Source organism: Crotalus tigris, unplaced genomic scaffold (genome assembly GCF_016545835.1).
Source record: "Crotalus tigris isolate CLP2741 ecotype Arizona unplaced genomic scaffold, ASM1654583v1 scf7180000018413.2111637, whole genome shotgun sequence".
Lineage (NCBI taxonomy): Eukaryota > Metazoa > Chordata > Lepidosauria > Squamata > Viperidae > Crotalus > Crotalus tigris.
In genome coordinates this window covers 841,533-864,512 of record NW_024096990.1, presented here as the reverse complement: position 1 = coordinate 864,512, position 22,980 = coordinate 841,533, and the positions used below count along the sequence as shown (strand labels likewise).

At 47.5% G+C, this 22,980-nt stretch overlaps 1 protein-coding gene across 2 annotated transcripts in view; it reads right to left on the bottom strand.

Annotated features, from left to right (window-relative positions):
• GRIK5 (glutamate ionotropic receptor kainate type subunit 5) overlaps positions 1 to 11,891 on the bottom strand; it is a 68,960-nt gene extending 57,069 nt beyond the window's left edge. Inside the window, exon 1 of one of the 2 annotated variants that reach the window (XM_039352169.1) lies at positions 11,573 to 11,891. The gene's annotated coding sequence lies outside the window, so the exon portion shown is untranslated. Of the gene's footprint in view, positions 1 to 2,792; positions 3,010 to 11,572 lie in introns of those variants that run through there. The other variant, XM_039352171.1, reaches the window with a different exon arrangement.
• Positions 11,892 to 22,980: the final 11,089 nt, after the last annotated feature.

Genomic DNA, 22,980 nt, shown 5'->3' with positions numbered 1-22,980 from the left:
GTCACCAAGCTGGTTTTCATTCCCAAGGCAGGACTAGAATTCGGTCGCCTAGTTTCTAGGCCAGACTCTTAAATCAATTAACATTCACCCATCTTTTTAAAAAAATGAATTCTGCCCATTTTAAAAAACAAAAACAAAAAAGCAAGTGTGTCAGATCAAAGGATTCCATTCAGTGTCCATAGGGGTCTTCTTCCCACACTCAACAGAGGCATAATCAAATTTGCCAAACCTCCCTCCTTCCACCCCTTTGCAAACTTTGGGAGAATGAAACGATGCAATTCGCACTCTAGGCTTTATTACCGGAAAAGAAAAATAACCCAGCCTACCTATGTGACGCACAAACACACCCAAAGCACACAGATTTAATTCAAGGCTTGCTCGCAGCTAATCAGAGATTTTCCATTCAGGACGGCTGTAACACAAGCAACAGTTCTCCGTTTCGGCAGGCAGTGAAAGCGAGCAAAAAAAAAAAAAAAAAAAATTAAAACTAAAGAAAGCAAGGAGCTGCTATTTAACATGAGTAGGTGGGAATGAATTAACATTCTCTGACATGTTTGTTTTCTATTTATAATACACTCTTTGTGGTGCGCCTCCTTGCCTCCGCCAAAACCTTTCTAGGTCTTTGTACTTATTTGACAGTCCGACCGTATTAACGGTTCAAATGCTTCCTGGGCAAAAGACAATTAGAAAACAGAACGGCACGCTAAGCCTCTGTGGAACGGATACAGGGCAGGAAAAAAAAATATGAGAATGAAAAGATAATGAAGCATAACAGACTCGCTTCCCTCTCCGTCCTACCCTTTTACTAATGCCCCGGGAGCCTAGAACAGTCCCTAGCTGCTCGATGTCTGGCAAGTGTCCCCCAAGGAGACCTTTTTCCAAAAGCCAAAACCAAAATAGCTGATTTGATCAAGAGACCTTCAGAAGCAGGGCAAAGGGTTCTTTAAATCTGTTTCTTCTTGTACAAGGAGCTGATGATGGAAGAGTTCCAGGCTCTAAAGCTGGGAACACGGTGAGGATGCCAGGAGAACCTCAAGAGGGGGCACTTCACGGAGGCCTTAACCAAGGCAGCAAATTCTGCTCGGGCCACAAAGAACACGAAACAGACTTTCTTGGGTTCACACTGGCAGGGTTGTTTTTTTTTTTTTTTTTTAAAGTTATGGTTTTTTTCATTGAAGAAATGTTTAACAAGATAAAAACAATGCAAGTTTTATAATAATAATCCTCTCTAGGAGCATTCGATCTTTTCCATTTAATAATAATAAATAATGATAATGATGATGGAAGGGACCTTGGAGGTCATCTAGTCCAACCCCTGCTCAGGCAGGAAACCTTATACCATTTCAGACAAATGGCTGTCCAGTCTCTTCTTAAAAACTTCCAGTGTTGGAGCATTCACCGCTTCTGGAGGCAAGTAGTACCACTGGTTAATAATAATAATAATAATAATAATAATAATAATAATAATAATAATAATAATAATAATAATAATAATAATAATAATAGGAGGAGGAGGAGGAGGAAGAAGAAAAGGAAGAAGAAGAAGACGAGGTAGTAGTAGTTGGAAGGGACCTTGGAAGTCATCTAGTCCAATCCCCTGCTCAGGCAGGAAACCCTATATCATTGGCTGTCCAGTCTCTTCTTAAAAACTTCCAGTGTTGGAGCATTCACCGCTTCTGGAGGCAGGTTGTTCCACTGGTTAATGGTTCTAACTGTCAGGAAGTTTCTCCTTAGTTCTAGGTTGCTTCTCTCCTTGATTCGTTTCCATCCGTTGCTTCTTGTCCTGCCTTCAGGCGCTTTGGAGAATAGCTTGACTGCTGCTTCTTCTTTGGGGCAACCCCTGAGATACTGGAACGCTGCTATCATGTCCCCCCTTGTCCTTCTCTTCGTTAAACTAGACATACCCAATTCCAGCAACCGTTCCTTATATGTTTTAGCCACCAGTCCCCTAATCATCTTTGTTGCTCTTCTCTGCACTCTTTCTAGAGTCTCAACCTCTTTTTTTACATCGTGGTGACCAAAACTGTTAGGAGGAAACAAAATAGGGAAGAATTGTGGATATGGACAGGAAAAAACAGGGATAGGATAAGGAGGAGGAGGAGGAGGAGGAGGAGGAGGAGGAGATCACTTAACGACTTCAGGAATCACTTTTAACAACTGAAGATTCACTTAATCACCATGGCCAAAGAGCATGCCTCACTTAACAACCGTTTGGCTTGGCAGTGGAAATTCTGATCCCAACTGGGGTATACATTGAGCATTACCTTTATTGCAGAACTTCAACCGTGTCTGTATTTGACAGCTGCAGAAGGAAAATGCCTATCATTTACCCTGATGCCCAGCCGTTTCAACTCCTGGACCAGCTGCTTGAGGATGAGTAAACTAACAATGATGTGTACCTCAGTTTTGCCACCCCATGGAGCAGCCATTGCTTGTCCTATTGGTTAGCAGCCTGGATTATTTCTCCTGTCTGTATATTAGGATGGAACTTGTAATACAGCCCTTTCTCCATAGGAATCCCCGATTAGCTGCAGGCAAAGCCTTACTAAGAGTTTAATGGGATCAAAGGACTCCTGGCTATAAAGCCTACAATACCAGCACAGGAAAGGTAGCTGAGATAATCAGCTTACCAAAATGCTGGTTTATGCCATCTGCCGTAGCCTTTTCCCGATCCAGCCCGTATCTTTCTTGAGCAACACAGACACATCAGACTAAACGAGTAGTAAAAACCGGTTAACGTCTGCTGAATGGGATCTGCGTCAACTTGGAGTTCACCAAGAATGAAGGTTTACCTCAGGATCGCTATTGCCAAGGCTGATCTTCCAAAGGTGCTTTTTCAACAGGCAAATGGACGTTCTTCGTTCTTTTTTTCCTTGACAAAGTTTCGCTTCTCCTCCAAGAAGCTTTTTCAGGTCTTCATTGCTTCAGAACTGAAGAAGCTCCCTGAACGAGAAGCGAAAGTTTTGTCAAGGAAAAAAACGAAGAATGTCCAGTTGCCTCTTGAAAAGCCATGACCTAAATCAGCGGTCCTCAACTTTAAAACTTGTGGCTGAGGAATTCTGGGAGTTGAAGTTCAAAAGTCTTCAAGTGGCCAAGGTTGAGGACCCCTGCTTTGGTGGCTGAGGAATTCTGGGAGTTGAAGTCCACAAGTCTTCAAGTGGCCAAGGTTGAGGACCCCTGCTTTGGTGGCTGAGGAATTCTGGGAGTTGAAGTCCACAAGTCTTCAAGTGGCCAAGGTTGAGGACCCCTGACCTAAATGAGTGAGAATCTCCACAGGCATTGCTGATCTCCTTCAATCCTATTCTATGGAATATTCTTCCCCCAGGTGGTCTCCCAAAAGAGGTTTAAACATGGTTCTGCGCCCTTGCGTGGGATGCCCAAAGGAGCACACCATCCTAAGTTGGGTTGATGCCATGAGAGCACTCCCCTCTGATTTTGTCATTTAATTTTTAACAGGGTTTAATTACAGCACTGATGATGTTACCTAGTTTGGCTAATGAAACGTCTGCAAAAAAACAAGCAAGCTCAGAGAACACCCAGGACCCCTCATTTCAACCCTCGGCTACAAATATTCTCCTTTATAGGTGTTTCATTATTATTGCCTATTGTACATGGATACCGGTACTTTTTAATTCTAAAATTTTAACTCTCACCTTTTAATTTTTATATATTACAGGTCGTCTTATAACAGTTCATTTGGTGACTGTTCAAAGTTACAACGGCACTGAAAAAAAGGGAGTTATGGCCGTTTTTCACACTCACGACCGTTGCAGCATCCCCGTGGTCACGTGATCAAAATTCAGATGCTTGGCAACTGACATGTACTTAGGACAGTTGCAGTGTCCTGCAGTGTCATGTGATCCCCTTTTGCGATCTTCTGACAAGCAACGTCAATGGGGGAAGCCAGTTTCACTTAACAACTATGTTATTAATTAAACTGCAGCCACTCACTTAACAGGGAAGGTTGTAGAATGGGACAAACCCACTTAAATGTTTCACTTAACTGAAGTTTTGGATTTAATTATGGTCGTCAAGTCGAGGACTGCCTGTATTTTGTTCGATGTTTTCCTGTACATCACCCTTCGAGGTAGATGGGCAATGTAGAAATGTGAAATTGAAATGAATAATTAAATACACATTCTCGCTGAAGAGCTGAGGATGTAGCAAGTCAGGTTAGTCAGGAAGTCTGCTCTTTTTAATAGCTCACCTTCTCCCGACACCCCTGAGCTAAAAAGATATTCGAGGTGAAGGGATCAATTTGTAGCTCAACCGTCCTACAGGCATAAACCTATTTCTGAATAGTGCCATGGGGGAAAATCCCAGACAATCTGGTTAACAGGAACAAACCAGCGATAAAGCAGAACAAACATTTACTCAGTGCTACACAAGACTAATACATTCTGATTGATGGTTGAGGTAGAATAAAAATATTGGGGAGAACATTTGGTACAGCTCATTATCCCTGAAGTCTTTCTTTTCTTAGTCCTTCCAACTACAAATGGACTTGCATGGACTGTTCAGATCACACCTGTCCACCATGAACTCAGTTCTGTCTTTGGATAATCCTGAGAGAGGGTAACACAGCCAAGTCAACTGACGGGACTTCAAAAAATGGGGGTTGGAACTAGGTTTCCTCCCATTTCTAACACAACACTCAAGATGGAGACCTGTAGCCTTCCAGAAATCACTCACCTTACAATTCCCAGGATCCCTCTTAGTCTGGTTCAGGGGTAGGCCACCTTGGCTCTTTTATGACTCATGGACTTCAACTCCTAGAATTCCTGAGCCAGCCATGCTGCGGGGAAAGGGAGAGGTTGCCAAGCTGAGCCATGTTGGCTCAGGAATTCTGGGAGTTGAAGTCCATGAGTCATAAAAGAGCCAAGGTTGCCTACCCCTGACCTAGAGGAACATATGAAAGCATAGTTAATGTTAATTAATGTAGACTTTATTAGTTTAGAGCAGGGTAGGCAACCTTGGCTCTTTTATGACTCGTGGACTTCAAGTCCCAGAATTCCTTAGCCAGCTATGCTGAGGGAAAAGGGAGAGGTTTCCAAGCTGAGCCACACTGGCTCAGGAATTCTGGGAGTTGAAGTCCACGAGTCATCAAAGAGCCAAGGTTGCCTACCCCTGGTCTAGTGATTAAGGAACCAGGCTCCAAGTGAGAGATTGTGAGTTCTAGTTCTACCTTTGTCATGAAAGCCAGCTGAGTGACTTTGGGCCAATCACCTGGAGATGGTGAGTTCGAGTCCCGCCTTAGGCATGAAAGACTTTGGTTTAATCAGGAGAGTGTAAGTTCTAGTTCTGCCTTAGCCATGAAAGTCAGCTGGGCGACTTTGGGCCAATCACCAGGAGATGGTGAGTTCTAGAGTTCCCACCTGTCTCACTTAGCAACAGAAACCTGGGGCTTCATTGTGGCTGTAAATCGAGGACTACCTGTACTTTACTTGGCCAAGTGTGATTAGATACACAAGGAATTTATCTCCTGTGCAAAAGCTTTCAATGTACATACAAAGCAACAGAATAATAATAATTATATGATACCAATAAGGGGGGGGGGGCAGTAGAGAAGATCAGAAGAATAAAAACAATACCACAACCACATGGATAGATATATTTAGACCTAGAACAATACTGGGAGGATTTGGTGTTCAGCAGAGTAAAACACCTGACTTGCCTCCTTTTAATATTTTTAATTATTTTTGCCTTTTTTAATATAAATCTGTAAGCCCTTTTGTAAGGGAGATTTGTATTTAATAAATAAAACGTTAAAGGAAACTTTTCCCCAAGTGCCTTGCTTCAACCTCTGAATAGACGTAAGTGCACTTCAGAGTAGAGAGCCCACCACACAAAAATTGAAAGTCCTAATTATTTCACTAAGTGCTTCCTTCAACACGCATCGCCACTTCCTTATAGTCACTGCTGTTTGTTTTCATCCACCCTTCTTGGCCTTCCACCATGGATTTTCTTTGAAATCACAGCCCACGTTGTCCTCTCCTAAAGTGCCGTGTAGGAGCTACTCCTTGCACAAAAGGAGAGTTTTCGCATCTTGCTGCAAACTACTCCAGCCTCAGTGGCTGAAGAAGGCAGCCATCTCTGGAGACGTGGTCCTACTTTTCTCAGAAGACGCGAATCTCTTGTCTTCTTGGCTAAGGCCCGGAGTTTGTTTCTGGGAAAAGGGTGGATTTCAGCCCCCCCCCCTCTCCCCCTCTCTCCTGGGTACAAAGACATCCAAGAGTCCCTTTGTGGATGCAACCCCGTGCAGGGACCAAAATCAAAATGGAAGAATGGCTACTTACTTTAACCCAGTGTTTCTCAACCTTGACAATTTTAAGGCGTGTGGACTTCAACTCTCAGAATTCCACAGCCAGCAATGCTGGCTGTGGAATTCTGGGAGTTGAAGTCCACACGCCTTAAAATTGTCAAGGTTGAGAAACACTGCTTTAACCAGCTTGGTCTCCCTCCCCAAATGGCGTGAACTTGGCTTTAAAATGAGCCTCTGAGCTAAATGACACTTCTTAGAAGTGTAGACGGATGGCCCTGTCGTCTCCTGTCAGCCAGACACACAGATCCCTCTTTTGCCTTCTACTTTTCAAGCCATGTCACCGCACAGACATTAAACAACAACAACACCAGGCAAACCAAAGGAATACAGCAATCTGCCCTTTCCCACTCCGGTTTCCCTCTCTCGGAGAGCCCCAGGACAGCTCTGACACCAAGGCCGCGCTCAATCTGCTCCAACTGTCACACCAATTTGGTTGCTGATTTGGATCGCTCCATGTCTTCTCCATGGAGCTGGGTGTCCTCCCCGGCGGGATAGAGAGAGACTAATCCAAGCTAGCAAGAACACAGCTATAACCTTTACCCCTTCATCTAACAGCTGGTGGCCCCAACAGCTGCTCAACTGGAGGCCCTGGGGTGCTGCCTTCAAAGGGAAAGGTGCACCGTTTGGCCTAGTGGTGAAGGCACCAGAATAGAAAATAGGCAACTGGGAGTTCTAGTCTCACCTTGGGCAGGAAGGCTGACTGAGGGGCTTGGGCCAATCACCAGGAAATGGACAGTTCCAGTACCACCTTAGTCATGAAAGCCGGCTGGGTGACTTTGGGCCAATCACCAGCAAATGGTGAGTTCTAGCCCCGCCTTAATCGTGAAAGCTGGCTGGGTGACTTTGGGCCAATCACCAGCAGACAGTGAGTTCTAGTCCCGCCTTAGTCATGAAAGCCGGCTGTGTGACTTTGGGCCAATCACCAGCAGACGGTGAGTTCTAGTCCCGCCTTAGTCATGAAAGCCGGCTGGGTGACTTTGGGCCAATCACCAGCAGATGGTGAATTCTAGTCCCTCCTTAGTCGTGAAAATCCACTGGGGACTTTGGGCCAATGACCAGCAGACAGTGAGTTCTAGTCCCGCCTTAGTCGTGAAAGCCGGCTGGGTGACTTTGGGCCAATCACCAGCAGATAGTGAATTCTAGTCCCTCCTTAGTCGTGAAAATCCACTGGGGACTTCGGGCCAATCACCAGCAGACGGTGAGTTCTAGTCCCGCCTTAGTCGTGAAAGCCAGCTGGGGGACTTCTCTCTTAGCCCAGCCCACCTCACAGGGTTGTTGTTGTGGGAAAACAGGAGGAGGAAGGCATGGTGGGTGTGTTCACCACCTTGAGTTACTTGCAAAAATAATAAATAAATAGATTCCTGATGAGAAGGGAGCTGTCCAGCCACAAACTGTAACAAGGCAATTAAACCAGGAAGAGGGGATGGTGTGGGATGGTGTGAGAAATACTAAATGCCGGGGAAAGCCTGATGGCAGCGGATCTGAAGGAAATGTAGCTCTTCGTTTCCACCCACTATGGAACCTTTAAATTACCCATCATTGTCGTTGGTCCAGTCACGGCCCTTAATTGGCTGTTTTACACCAGCTAAAAAAAGCCCGGCTTTGGTTAAGTGAAAGGGAAATTTGTTCCACAAAGAAAACAGGCGTGCAGAAACCCGGGGGGAAAAACACAACCATCTCCCAGACAAGAAAGAAGATCAGAAACTGCCGATCATAAAGCAAATGTAACAGATATTGCGATGGATGGTGGTGTCTTCCCCATGGAGGATTGGAAGAGAAGGAGACGGGCAAAAGCCACTGGTTCACTGCAAGAAAGTCACCCACCAGATCTGGCTAAGATCCAGAGAGAGATGGAATTAGGATGATAAGAGCAGAGCGATATCTGAGAGAAGGTAACAGGAAAATAAACTAGCATGGCTACTGCAAGAAAAGGTCCAGAGAAGGCAGGAAAAGATATCTTATCTAGTGATGCTGTAAATATTCACCGGTCAACGGAGGTGTACGTTTGGATGATGCCCTACAGATAACCAGATGTAGAATAGGACATGGCTCCTGCTGTGTTGTTTAGCCCTGCTGCAGGAGGGACATTCAGCCCGTTGTCCTAGGAGAAAACAGGGGATGGAAAAGCAGTAGCAGCAGCAAGCAGCTAAGATCCCCCCTTCCAGAAATTTAATTTTTAATACAAAGCCACAGCCCGGAGAATAGATCGCTTCAAGCAGACTTGTGGAGTTGTAAAGACCAGAGGTTCGCTTTTACAGGCATACTAAGATTGAGGGGGGGTGAGGAGGGGAGGGGAGGGCTTATCCTGACAGGCTTGGTCTTTATTTCCTAAGTCAGCTAGGGGAGAGATCCTGCTGAATTCAACAGGCAGGTCATGTGTTCAAAAGATCCCAGGAATTTGTACGCACACAATTCCGAGAGGGAGATGTAGCTGTCATTATTCTTTGGTGAGCAATTGAAGAGAGCAACAGGTTGCACTCCTAGCATTTGGAGAGAGAGTGGAAGAATGTGTGTGTGTGTGTGTGTGTGTGTGTGTGTGTGTGTGTGTGTGTGTGTCCCCTCTCTGGGGCAGGAAGAGGACTTGTAAAGCATCAATTCCAGGTTGTTTTTTTTTGTTGTTCAATCAGAAACGCGGGAAGCAAATGGAAAGGAGAAGAAAGACTTTTAGGCTTAAGAGAAAAAGAAGGAAGCAAAGAATAGGACAGGGGTGTCCAACCTTGGAGACGTTATGACCTGGGGACTTCAACTCCCAGAATGCCCCAGCCAGCATGGGTCCTGGGGATTAAAATCCACAAGTCTTAAAGTTACCCAGATTGGACACCTCTGGAATAAGGCAAAGGAACTGAGAACAGGAAATGTATCCCAACTTTATTTCTAGCCCTACTGATCTAAAAATGCTATTACTGTACTACTGTTAGTAAAGCAAGGGCAGGGTGGACCAGGGAACTCTGGGAGTTGACATCCACACATCTTGAAGTTGCTCAGCAGGAAAAACTCTACCTTATAATGTAGCCGTGAAGACCATCACAAATAACAGAATTTTCACCTAAGGAATATTGTTGGAAAGGACATAAGAAAGAGTCCTACTAAATCTGGATCTTTTTGGGTCCCTAAAGCCCCACTTTTTAAATTCAAAAATGCATCAACACTATGATTTTTGAAAAGTCTATAAGCAGAATGTCACACTTTGAGGATCCCCAATATACAGTTAGTATTAACTTTCCAAAAACGGTGTTTATTGGCTCCCAGTCACAAAGGGACACGCAGTTTGAGGGCTGGTAAAACTAAGCGTAGTCTATCTGGAAGGACCCAATGATTGCATCCCTTGTTTTTATTAAGCAAGCTAAGCTGGTGTCCATCCCTCCATCGTGAGTGAACACATGGGCATTTGTGGGAAGGGGCAAGTGACATTCTGTACATCACAACTTTACTGATCATGAATTCTGTAATTTCCATCGTTTGTGTGATGGTATCATAACACATGTGGTTAATACCGGTTCATGATTAAATACGTTCATGGAAGTAAATTCCCTGGCTTTATATAGGCAACGTGTGATTGAATCCTTCCCCTTTGATTAATTAACTTGAAACCCTCTCATTTAGATTGATTGGATAATCCTATTTTCTAATATTCTGCAAAAGAGAGAAAAACTTTTCTGTATCTACTTCCTTCCTGCATAATTGTACATATCTTTATCGTGTCTTTTCTTCCTTAAATAAGTGACAAATAATAACTTTTCTAAGCAAATAAAAATAAACATTGCTTCAACCCCTGAGCAACTCTCTGGTAGATTTGTTAACACGGAGACTTTTCTTCTGAAGTCTGTTTAATCACGATTTACCAAGTACACGATTTACCAAATAAACCAGAACCGTCTGGATTCAGAACAATACACTGTGGTTTAGAAACACGCAAATTGGACTCCTGCAATACACCAACCTCAGACAAGCGGCTGAAAGCCTCAATGGGATGTGAGAACTCATCCCCCAGAAAGATTCCCAAGAGGTACAAAAATAGATAAGGGAAGGGGGGGGAAATACACAGGCAACAATCAAGTGTGTGGAGAGCTATTGTCCTTTGCCAGGAAAAAAAAACCTTCCAGTGCTTTGGAACAAAAGTTTTGGAACAGTGAATTAGCTCTTTCCTGCTAAAGCTTTCCATATATATATATTAAGGACCGGACAAGGGAGGGGTGATCAAATAAATAGTAGAAGTGATCAGTAAAAGAACACCCTCTTTCCCCCCCTTCCCCAAAAAAACGCTGCTAAGCAATTTGTGCTGATTTGCTGAGAAAGAATAAGCAGAGCGGTGGTGGCAAAAAGTAAATTTTTGAGGAGGGGGGAGAGAGAGATCTGAAGAAGGGCTGCTCCAGCAAGGGGTCTATTCAGCACTAAACCTGAGGCCTATACGCCTAAATCCTGCCTTGCCTCACAACAGCCCTTTTCAAGCATCCCCCTCTGAACGTTCAGAGGACTGTAAGAGGTCTTGATATCCCCCATCTCAGTCGGGCTCTGCAACCTTTCCCACGACCAACCGAGGCAGGCCAGTCAGAGGATGGAGGAGGCCCAGTCGGGCGGGCGGGAGGACACGGAGGCCCCAAAAAAGGCCCTTGTAAGAGCTTAGGCCCACTGGAGAGAAGGGAACGACTCCTGGGCCTTCATGCTGGAGCCCGAAGGCCAGGTGATGCAAGGGGGGGGGATGTCCAAGGATGGAGAAGACCACGGAAGAAGGTCTCTTCCAAAGCCACAGCGAACCTGTCGCTCAAGGATAACCATTCATAGCTGCTTCCCTCCCCCCCCCCAGGGGCAGCTGGGCTGGCGAGATCAGGTGGGGATGGGGAAACTGAGGCACCGGTGGCACAAGAGGGTGAGCAGACCAAAAGGCATCGTGGGCCAGGCTGCCCTTCCACGCTGCATTTTTTTTTTCCTCCTTTTGCCTGCTGCCCACCCCTCCCTCCCCACCTGCTAGGGGGTTTCTTCCTCATCCAGAAAGGAGGAAGCTGCTTCTTAAATCTGCATTTCCCACCCCCACCCCACCCCAGGAGGAAGTCAACCCTCACTTCCTTTCTATCTCCATTTCCCCCCCCCCAACCCTAACAAGCAAAACCTCCCTCCGTTTTACGTGCACCTGTGTAGCTTTTCCATAAAATTCAATCAAATTCAAATCACACCGGAGAGGCTTCCACCGTCGCCTCCCACCCCCCCACCCCCCACTCCCCGGCAAGATAAAGCAAAGTATTTCAGACTTACGGAATCCGTGAACTGCGCCCCCCACCAGCCTCCTTCTCCTTGCGACTCCTGTCTTTGATGGGGGGGGGAACCGTCGGCGTCGGAGGGGAGGTGGGAGGGAAGCCCCCCCCTTTTCCTTCGCAGTTCGATTTGGAGGGGAAGGGAAAAGCCAACCGTTCCTCTTGCCTCTCGTCTTCTCGGGGGACCCCCCCCCCTTCCCCACGGTTTGGGGGGGTGGGTTTTTTTTTTAACTACGCTTTCTCTGGAAAAGAAAGCTCCCCCCCCCTCACAGCCAACACACTCAGTCTCGCGCGCTCCCGCGCGCTCACAACCCCACACACTCACACACAGGAGAAACCCCCCCGCCCGCCCGCCCGCCCGCCTCCGTGCAAATTCCTCTCCTCAATGGAGAATCCACGAAGAAGTCCCGGCTGGTTTCTCCATCTGGAAAACTCCCCGACGGCTGCAAGGCTTGTGGGGGGGGGGGAGAGAAAGGAAGGGGGGTTGTTGAAGGATGTCGTTGGACGAGGGGGGGGCTCGGAGCGGTGCCGGCGCCTTTCGGATCTTCCTTTCTCTCCCCCCCCCCCGGTGCCCGGACGTTTAGGGCCGAAGTGTGGGGCGCAAGCGAGTTCGAGGGGGGGCGGTCAGGCTAATGAGATGTCTCCGGAGTCAAAGGGCCAGCAGCCCCCTCCAGTCCAGGGAGGGGGGAGAACGGTCCGTAAAAAAGGAAACTCCCCACGTCCGACGCTCCAGGGTGCTGCATCGCCCCTTTTTCCTGGGGGGAGCCGGCAGGGCGCCCCCCCCTCCCCGCCGCCTCTCTCGCCTTCCCTCAATTCAAGGCGGTCGCCTGCCTTCCTTCCCCCCCCCCCTTCTCTCTCCTCCTGCTGGCGAGAGCAAATGTTGATCTTCTGCAAATTGGGTGGGAAGCGACGCAGCGCCCCCCCTCCCGGCCCTGCTCTCCCCCCCCCTCTCTCTCTCCCTCCTTCCTTCCTTCCTTCTCTCTTTTTTTTCCCTCCCTCCAGTCTTGGAAGCTCCGGCGGCTGTTCAACCCCGCGGCTCCCCACCACCGTCGGGCTCACCCGGGGAGCGGGTGGCGGGAAGGCGGGGAGGCGATCTGGGCTCCGGTCGCCCCTCCCCTGCCTGGTCCTACCCCCCCATCGCCCAGCCGGGCGGGGGAGGACGGAGGCTGCGAGGAGGGGGGGCCAAAACCGCCGCAGCCCGAGCGCCCCTCGCTTCCCCGCCGCCCCGCAACCATCCCCGGCCAGCTGCGCCCCCCCGGCAGAGAAGGGGCGCGCAGGTGGCGGGGGCCGAGGGAGGCTCCCTTGCCGGGTGTGAAGGGGGGGGAAGGAGGCCGCCTTGCAAGAGGCGTTGGCCGGCTTTTTTTTGCATCCGGCTCCCGCGGCGGGGCGGGGGCGAAGGGGGGAAGCGCGGCGGCGACGGCCTGAGGGGAGGGAAGGAGGGAAGGCGGGCGGGGAGAGGAGCGGAGCGCATTGGCATGCGCTGCGGTGCTTGGCCGGCGCGCACAGAATCCTGATGAGGAGGCGCCGCCGGCCCCCTCTGCAATCCGGAGTCACTCCGGCGGCACTTCCAGAGCGGCTGGCTTGCTTTGGGCCCAGCAAGCCACCTGTTGCTAGCCTTCCCCGCTGGGAAGGAAAGTTTGGCCCATTTCTAGGGAAAGAGCCGGCGGGGGGGGCGTGGAGGGGGGGTGTATGGAAGCGGAGCGTGCCTCTGAGCATGTGCAAAGCTTCCCAGCATGGCTTTGGAGGGAGAAGCGCTTGGGCAGGGCAGGTGGGAAATCTGCAAGATAAGGGGGTAGGAGAGAAAGGAATTAGGGTTTCTCTCTCTCTCTCTCTCTCTCTCTCTCTCTTACACACACACACACACTCACACACACACACACCAGGGCTGGGAAGGCGGTGGCCCCTCTAAAGACTGCTGGACTACAGCTCCCAGCACACACACACACACACACACACACACACACACACACACACACACACACACACCAGGGCTGGGAAGGCGGTGGCCCCTCTAAAGGCTGCTGGACTACAGCTCCCAGCAGCCCCAGGTGGTATGACCAAGGGTGAAGGATGCTGGGAAGTCTCCCTGGCCTGATGGTCGAAATTGGTGTTTTGTTTATTCTCTGTCCCACCAGCTTTAAGATGTGTGGACTTCAACTCCCAGAATTCCCCAGCCAGCTGTGCTGGCTGGGTGAATTCTGGGAGTTGAAGTCCACATATTTTAAAGTTGCTGTGGTTGTAAAATACTACTGTAAATGCACCTATATTTGTACTTGCCTCTCTCATCCTAATCCCATCCACCACCTCTGCTATAAGATGTTTGAGAATGGAGACATCTGTGGCCAAACAAAATATTTTCGTGTATTTTCTACCATGGTTTCTATGCCATACTCACCTACTCCATAGGCCCAAGGCAGGTTACACTAGAGAACAGTATTTACAAAGAAGCCCCACATAAGAAAACCTGCAGAAACCATAAACGCCGTCCAGCCCCCTAAATAAAATCCTTTTGCAGACTGGTGAAAAGAGTGTATAGCGAAAGCCTATCTTACTTCAGGAGATAAGAAGGGCCCTAGCCGAAAAGACTGAAATCCTGGTTCTTTATAAGCAGTGTTATGATCCTGGTTGCGTGCAACATAACAAGTGGAGAGACAATCCCTTCTCTTGGGCCAATGCTTGCTGAATATATAGGAGAAACAAAACCCAAACTGGAAATGGTCAGATTCAGTATGAAGTTTTTTAGCTGCTAGGTTACACCAATTATGCTAACTCAGTGGTCCAAATGTTGAAAGAAAGGTCCGGTCCAAGCCGGGAATAAACAAAATGGAGACTGTTTAAGAAAGAAGGTTCTGTTTATTGAATTGCCAGAAAGTTCAGTGACACAGCATGTTTCTGGGGTGGCTGACAAAATGGAGCTGGGAGTGGTGTGTTTTTATGCCTTCTTTGGCCTTTGTATTTGAGGCTCTTCCTGTTCCTGTGGCACGAACTTTGACCTGAGCTTGAGTGTGCCCTTTTGGTATTCTAATGGTGGTGGGTTAATCCTATTCTGTCCTAAAGGTCATGTCCTGCTTCTCTGGGGCTGGGGCTGAAGGCATTTTGCTTATGAATAATTGGACCCAGTCTTTCTGAATAGGATGATCAAATCTGCATTTCTGTAGAGCTGGCCTGCTCACTTTCTGCCTGGGGGAAACTTGAGCAGAAAAGCCTTTTAAGATATAATATTCTGCCTTTTTAATATCCCCCCCAAATATTTCCTTCTCTAGGAGGGTGGGTGGGTGCATGCTGACTTCCAATACAAATGAAGTGTGCAATTGAATATCTCCTTGGGGGGAGAAGTGGCAAATAGCCTGCTCCATCACCTTTATGCTCCAAGGCCTCTAAATGTACTATTAGGAGGAAAAAAAAAAACCATTCAATTTGGTGACTTTGGGCCCTGATCACAGCAGGCCTCTGCTTAAGCTTTCTGTGGGTCTGCTTTATAAATTACTACTTGACTAATCATAATGAGAGTGATCCAGATTACCTCTGAACCACCGATCACATCATGCATAGTCTAACTACACATTATGGGAGTTACCGGTTTAAACGGCAAGAGAAAGGGAATTAGGTAGAGGCAGCCAAAGACGAAACCAACCCAACTTTGTGGTTTTTATCATGAGGGCTTATACCTGGGGCCGCTTTGACAGTTTTAACCTGTTGCAATCCACCCTGAGGATGTTGAGTTGGGCAAGCTATAAAGACCTGTAAAATAATCTGGGACAGTTTGGTTATCATCCTTTGTGATCTTAGATCAGCCACTGGTGGACAGAACCTCGTCTTTCCTGGCTGGTTAAAGAGATAGGACAAGAAGCTGAGTCTATGCCAGGGGTCTCCAAACTTGGCAACTTGGAAGACTTCAATTCCCAGAATTCCTTAGACCAAAGGTCCCCAACCTTTTGGGCACCAGGGACCGGTTCCGTGGAGAGAGGTTATTTCTGCGGACCGGAGGGGGTGTGGTTTTGTGTGCTGCCTGCCTCTTGCGGATGGGGCTTTGCTTGTTTGTGCGGACTGGTTGCTGGCATGCTGCGGCCTAGTGCTGGTCCATGGACTGGGGGTTGGGGACCTCTGTCTTGCTAGACAGCATGTGGGGAATTCTGGGAGTTGAAGTCCACAAGTCTTCAAGTTGCCAAATTTGGACCCCTGGTCTACACCCTCCTGAAGGCCCATCCTGAAGTCTCTTCTTGTCTAGCTACCACCCTACATCTAATGTCTTCTTTCTGAGGACTATTTTGGGGGGAAATATGGTAATGTGATAATTAAAACGAGAGAAGCAGACTATCTGGACTTATTGTGATCAGGTTTCTGAACCAGTTCCAGGCTCTGTAACTCCGCTAGCCTCCTGGATGGTCTTTGATGGGACTTAGAAGGAATGTAGTCATCTGTATATTACTGGATCCTCTCTAGTGGCCTTCGATCTTTTCCAAATAATAATAATAATAATAATAATAATAATAATAATAATAATAATAATAAACTGCTCTGGGACTTCAGAATTCAAACAGACAAGCACCTGCAACATAACACCCCAGACTTAACAATTGTCGATAAGAAAGACAAAAAAGTCTGGATAGTGGACGTGGCAGTGCCTGGAGATAGCAGAATAGAAGAGAAAGAACTGGAGAAGATAACAAAATACAAAGACCTACAAATAGAAATAGAAAGACTGTGGCAAAAGCAAGCAAGGGTAGTACCAATAGTGATAGGCTCCTTAGGTGCCATCCCAAAACAACTGGAGCACCACTTGAACACCATTGGCATTGACAAATTCGCTATTAGTCAATTGCAAAAGGCGGCCTTACTAGGAACTGCTTCCATCCTGCGACGATATCTGTAATACCATCAAACATCCACATCTGCCTATCCCAGGTCCTGGGTAAGGACTCGATAGGTAGACAAAATGCCAAATCCAGTCTGAACATCTGGCTGACTGTGCGATGATCTAATAATAATAATAATAATGTTGGAAGGACCTTGGAGGTCATTTAGTCCAATCTCCTGCTCAGGCAGGAAACCCTATACCATTTCGGACAAATGGCTGTCCAGTCTCTTCTTAAAAACTTCCAGTGTTGGAGCATTCACCGCTTCTGGAGGCAGGTTGTTCCACTGGTTAATTGTTCTCACTGTCAGGAAGTTTCTCCTTAGTTCTAGGTTGCTTTTCTCCTAGAGTTTCCATCCGTTGCTTCTTGTCCTGCCTTCAGGCGCTTTGAAGAATAGCTTGACTCCCTCTTGTTTGTGGCAGCCCCTGAGATATTGGAACACTGCTATCATGTCCCCACTCGTCTTTCTCTTCGTTAAACTAGACCAGGGGTAGGCAACTGTGGCTCTTTTATGACTCGTGGACTTCAACTCCCAGAATTCCTGAGTTTCTCATATATTTTAGCCTCCAGTCCCCTAATCATCTTTGTTGTTCTTCTCTGTATGCTTTCTAGAGTCTCAACATCTTTTTTACATCGTGGTGTCCAAAACTGGATCCCTTATCTGTCATTCACAGCATCCTTCTGAGCCAGTTTTGAACACGGAGAGGAAATGGTGCTGAGTTACGTTGTTTCTGCTGTTTCCTGTGCGGACCAACCAAATCAGTGATTACCAGAAGAAAGAAGTCCGGTCCCTCCGGCATTGTTTTATGGAATGCTCCAAAGCTTGGTTTTCTTTTCCTCCTTAAGGTCTGGGTGAGACAACTGCCAGAGGTCATGCAGCAGTTCAGTGAAATTCATGATGCTATCCATCAAACTGTCTGGGCTGGAGAGATGCTGCCCACACAGCCTCAGCAAATCCTGAATGCCTGCTGAAAGTCCACCCATAAGAAATAAAATACAGAATATAGAATAAGAGAGTTGAAAGGCGCCTTGGAGGTCTTCTAGTCTAACCCCCTGCTCGGGCAGGAAACCCTATACCATTTCAGACAAAAGCCGTTCCATTGGTTAATTATTCTCACTGTCAGGAAGTTTCTCCTTAGTTCCAGGTTGCTTCTCTCCTTGATTAGTTTCCATCCGTTGCTTTTTGTCCTGCCTCTTCTTTATGGCACCCCCTTAGATATTGGAAGACTGCTATCATGCCACCCCTGGTCTTTTCATTGACATACCCAATTCCTGCAACCGTTCTTTATATGTTTTAGACTCCAGTCCCCTAATCATCTTTGTTGCTCTTTTCTGCTCTCTTTCTAGAACAGTGGTTCTCAACCTTTTTAATGCTGCGACCCCCCAACCGGTCGTAAGTCGAGGACTACTCAACTGGTGCAGCACCGTTTGCAGAATGGGACTTTTGGCGGGCTCAGCAGGGCAGAGACAGCCTGGACAATTCCTATTGGCTTTTGAAAGCCAATAGAATTAGACTCTATTCAAGAGAGTCTATTCTATTGGCTTTCAAAAGCCAATAGAATAAAAGGGAGTAGCACAGCTAAGGAAAAGGGGGAAAAAATGGCGGACTGCGTTGTTTGGCGACCCCCGTGAAATGGTCGTTCAACCCCAAATGGGGTCCCGACCCACAGGGTGAGAACCACTGTTCTAGAATCTCAACATCTTTTTTACATTGTGGCGACCAAAGCTGGATGCAGGATTCCAAGTGTGGTCTTACCAAGGCATTATAAAGTAGTATTAACACTTCAGGTGATCATCATCATCATCATCATCAAGTTGGAAGGGACCTTGGAGGTCATTGAGTGCAACCCCCTGCTCAGGCAGGAAACCCTATACCATTTCAGGCAAATGGCTGTCCAGTCTCTTCTTAAAAACTTCCAGTGTTGGAGCATTCACAGCTTCTGGAGGCAGGTTGTTCCATTGATTAATTGTTCCAACTGTCAGGAAGTTTCTCCTTAGTTCTGGGTTGCTTCTCTCCTTGATCAGTTTCCATCCGTTGCTTCTTGTTCCTCCTTCAGGCGCTTTGGAGAAGAGCTTGACTCCCTCTTCTTTGGGGCAGCCCCTGAGATATTGGAACACTGCTATCCTGTCCCCTCTCGTGCTTCATTAGACTAGACATCCCCTATTCCAGCAGCCTTTCCTTATATGCTTTAACCTCCAGTCCCCTAATCATCTTTGTTGCTCTTCTCTGTACTCTTTCTAGAGTCTCAGCCTCTTTTTGACATCGTGGCGACCAAAACTGGATGCAGGATTCCAAGTGAGGCCTTGCCAAGGCATTGTAAAGTGGTATTAATACTTGATTCTATTCACATGATCTTAATTCTATGGAAATGGGGTCCAAAGCAGGCACCCGTTTTCCTCATCTTTGTAACAACTTCCCTTCAAAGGCCAAATTGCCTTCGCCCCTCCCTGCCTCAGCTGCTGAAAACAGCTGTCCAGGAAGCCTTTGAGAGTTGTCTGCTTGACAGTTCTCGGTGCCAAGCATAAGTGTTATTATTTCTAATGCATAAAGTTATAGCTTGGTTGTATGGTAAGGTTGCTTTCGCCCTGGCGTCTAGACTCCTCGAGATGAAAGATAAATAAGTAAATCGGGGGACCCTCCCCAGAGCAATCCATGTCGAGAAGATGGAAGGTTTAATCATAAGTGCACTATTCAAACAATGACTAATAGAACAAATAGCATGACTCAAAGTAATTTGAAAAATCTTCCTCTTTCCTTTTTCAAGGCTTTTGTGCGCCCCAAGGGGAGCAGGTAAGGAAGTGGGTAAGTTCAAATATTAGCAAAACATGGCTTACGAGATTTCATTAGCCAGGTTGCTGAACAGGTAGGTGACAAATGAATGGATAGAAGAGTGTGTTTGTAGCTTAGGGTTGAGCTGTGGGCTCCTTGGTGCTCTCTGGGCTTCGTTGTTTTCTTGCAGACGTTTCGTTACCAAGCTAAATAACATCATCAGTGTGATGATGTTACCGAGTTTGGTATTGAAACGTCTACGGGAAAAGCACCAAGCCCAGAGAGCACCAAAAAGCCCACAACAAATGAATTGACACAATCACAGTGTTTCTTTAAAAAAAGCCCAGGCCAGGGGTAGGCAACTTTGGCTCTTTTATGACTCGTGGACTTCAACTCCCAGAATTCCTGAGCCAGCCATGCTGAGGGGAAAGGGAGAGGTTTCCAAGCTGAGCCATGCTGACTCAGGAATTCTGGGAGTTGAAGTCCCCAAGTCATGAGGGGGCCATAGTTCCCCCATGCTGGCTCAGGAATTCTGGGAGTTGAAGTCCACCCATCTCCGAGTGGCCAAGGTTGAGAAATACAGGCCTAGGCCAGGGGTGGGGAACCTTGGCTCTTTTATGACTCGTGGACTTCAATTCCCAGAATTGCTGAGCCAGCATGAGGGAAACTTTGGCCCCTTCATGACTCATGGACTTCAACTCCCAGAATTCCTGAGCCAGCATGGCTGAGCATGGAAACCTCTCTCTTTCCCCTCAGCATGGCTGGCTCAGGAATTCTGAGAGTTGAAGTCCACGAGCCATAAAAGAGTCAAGGTTGCCTACCCCCGGCCTAGGCGAACCAGTTGGGATATTTAAAATGTTTAGCTGAGATACGCAGAGCTAAGCTGTGCTTCCAGGAATGGCATTTTTATTTCAGCAGCAAACGGATAGATTTAGAGACAAGAGGCATTTCAGACAAGCAAGTGACAAAAAACTACACTGTAGTATAGTTTAGTCTGACCCTAGAGAAAAAACAGTTTTATTGTTGGCAGATGGGCAGATGATTACAGAGGAGTAAAAAACTGCCTGTTTGCTGTACTTTTATGAGGGAATTCTAAGGCTGGTAGGATACAAGATTTAATGCATGCAATGTTTTAATTGCACTTTCGTAAGTTCTTAAGTATATGCCCATTGTCAGAATGATGTACATCGAACTGAGAGCTTAAGAGAAGTGGACTGTATATAACTAGTGCTTTTCAAACTGGGCAAACTTTTATGATTGGTGGACTTATCTCGCCAGCATGGATGGACTTCAAGCTCTCAAAATTCTTTAAGCAGCCTGCTGGCTGGGGAATTCTGGGAGTTGAAGTTCATACATCTTAAAGCTGCTGAGGTTGAGAAACACTGATATAAATGAATAAATATGCAGAAATTTAATTCCTGTGGGGGGGGTTAAATATCATAGACCAGTGGTGGCGAACCTATGGCACGCGTGCCAGAGGTGGCACTCGGAGCCCTCTCTGTTGGCACGTGTGCCACCGCCACCAGCAGCAGGTCCATCAGGCTGCCCCCGCTGCACAGAGCAGGACCCCCACCAGCACAAAGGAGGCGAAGCGGCCGACTAGCAAGCTGGAGTAGAGGTGGTAGAGCAGAGGTCACCAACCATTGTCGACTGGTGGACTGGAAGAAAAGGGACGGGGAAGCATTTTACATGCGCGCATGCGTGCACGGGGCCGCGAGCACAGATGTGCTGCAAATGGGGCAGGGCTAGTTCCTGCATGATACTCACTAGCCCTGCCCCATTCTTACGTGGTGCAGCGCCTTGTATCTGCACCCTGCAGCGCAGCGGCGGCCATTTTTTGCACCTTGCAGCACGGGGGTCCATTTTTGTGCCCCCGGTTTTTGCGCGCCAGAGGCAGCACTCAGAGGTGCCTCCCTGTCCCCCCCCCAAGAGCACCACACTGCTGATGTGGCCCTGGCACTTTGTGATCAATAAGTGGGTTTGGGGTTGCGGTTTGGGCACTCGGTCTCTAAAAGGTTCGCCATCACTGTCATAGACCAACATCTTGCTTAGTTGTGTATCTGATGAGTCTTAGATAGGATGAAACCAGTCATATGGTGCCCGCTTGCTGATGCTCAATGTAAATATATGTGCGGTCATCCTCCGTATTTGCCCCTAAATGAGGCTCTTTAACAATGGTTAAGTGGAAGAGAGAAAAACTCTGAATTGTCACCCAGGGTTACAGCGTGTGAGCATTTGTCATTTAACAAACTTGGTTTATCTTCCCCCGAGTTTCAAATCTAATTAAATTCCACGGTCTATATAGCCCTTCTGATCAGCTTTGTGGTCCAGCAGGGAGAGAGTTTTACTTTTTTTATCTTTAAATCACCTTTTTAATAGAGTGCAATATGGCATCCTTCCAGGGAAGAGGCAAAGAACAGTACCCGTCCTGATTAAAATCGGTACCTATTTACCATCAAGGGGTTTACAGCTGGCGCAGTTAACCTGTGCCATTTCATTAGCATCATTAATCTAATAGCTAGCACAGAGGCAGAAGGTTGGGGAGACTAAAAAAAAAAAATCATCATCCTGTGTGGTGCCTTCAGATATACAAGCAACTTTCGTTATTGTACAGGTAATCCTCATCTTAACGACAATGGGGGCCAACATATCTGTGACTGAGCAAGGTGGTTTTGTCTGATTTTACCACCTTTTTTGGCATGGTTAAGTGAATGACACGGTCATTAAGCGAAACCACTTCCCCCATTGCTTGTCTGACCGAGACAGTCACAAATGAATTATATCAGGGGTGTTAAACTCAATTTCATTGGGGGCCGCATCAGCATTGTGGTTGCTCTCGGGGGGGGGGGGGGATGTGGCCAGAGTGGGTGCGGCCTACTGGGTGGGTGTGGATGGAGTAGGTGTGGCCTACTGGGTGGGTGTGGCCAGCTCTACATCGTTCGCGTCAAGGGTGCCTGTGGGGGCCTGGGCAGGAGTGGGACAGATCTGGGGGTCTCTGCCAGAAGAGGGTGGGACTGGGGCAAGCGCCAAGGCATGGTCCATTTCTTCATTCCTCACAAAGGGTGACCCCTCCCCAGCATGCACCCAGGGGGCGGGGCCGACGCGGCAGGGGCTGGTTCCTCGCTGTTTCTAGACGGCCTTGTGGAGCTAAGACTGAATGCGTTTCAGCATAGATGGCCACCACAAAATTGTACATTGGCTCCCAGCCAGCCTGGGCCAGGGCCAAGGCAGCAGGGGCCGTTCCCTCACTGTTTCCAGGATGGCTTTGCGGACCACATGAAACCACTTCGCGGGCCACATCCGGCCCCCGGGCCTTGTGTTTGACATGTCTGAATTACATGACCTCAGAATGCTACAGGTGTTGTTGAATACCTGCAGTTGCCAAGTGCTCTAACTCAGTGGCAGTTTTCTGCCCTTTTCAGGCAGGAAGTATCAAGAAAACTGAAGTTCAAATCCTAAAAGAGTTAGTAGAGACTTCCCCCAAACTTGCTTGTTGGACATGGCCCAACCAATTTCGCATCCTCAATTTTGCCTTTTGCAGCACTCTCTCTCTCCAAAGCCATCCAGCATGGCTACCATCCATGCCTATCCTGGACCTGAACAGAAGGAACAGCAGGAAAATCAACTTGCCTGCAAAAGGGGGGGAAAAAAAACCCCGAAATCAGAACATGTCATATTTAGAATTCTGCCTTTCATTGATCTGGGTAATTAAAGCCGGTTGCAGAAAGGTTGAAATCCATGTTGTACAACATTGCTGACATGTGCAAGCAGACGCCACCTGGG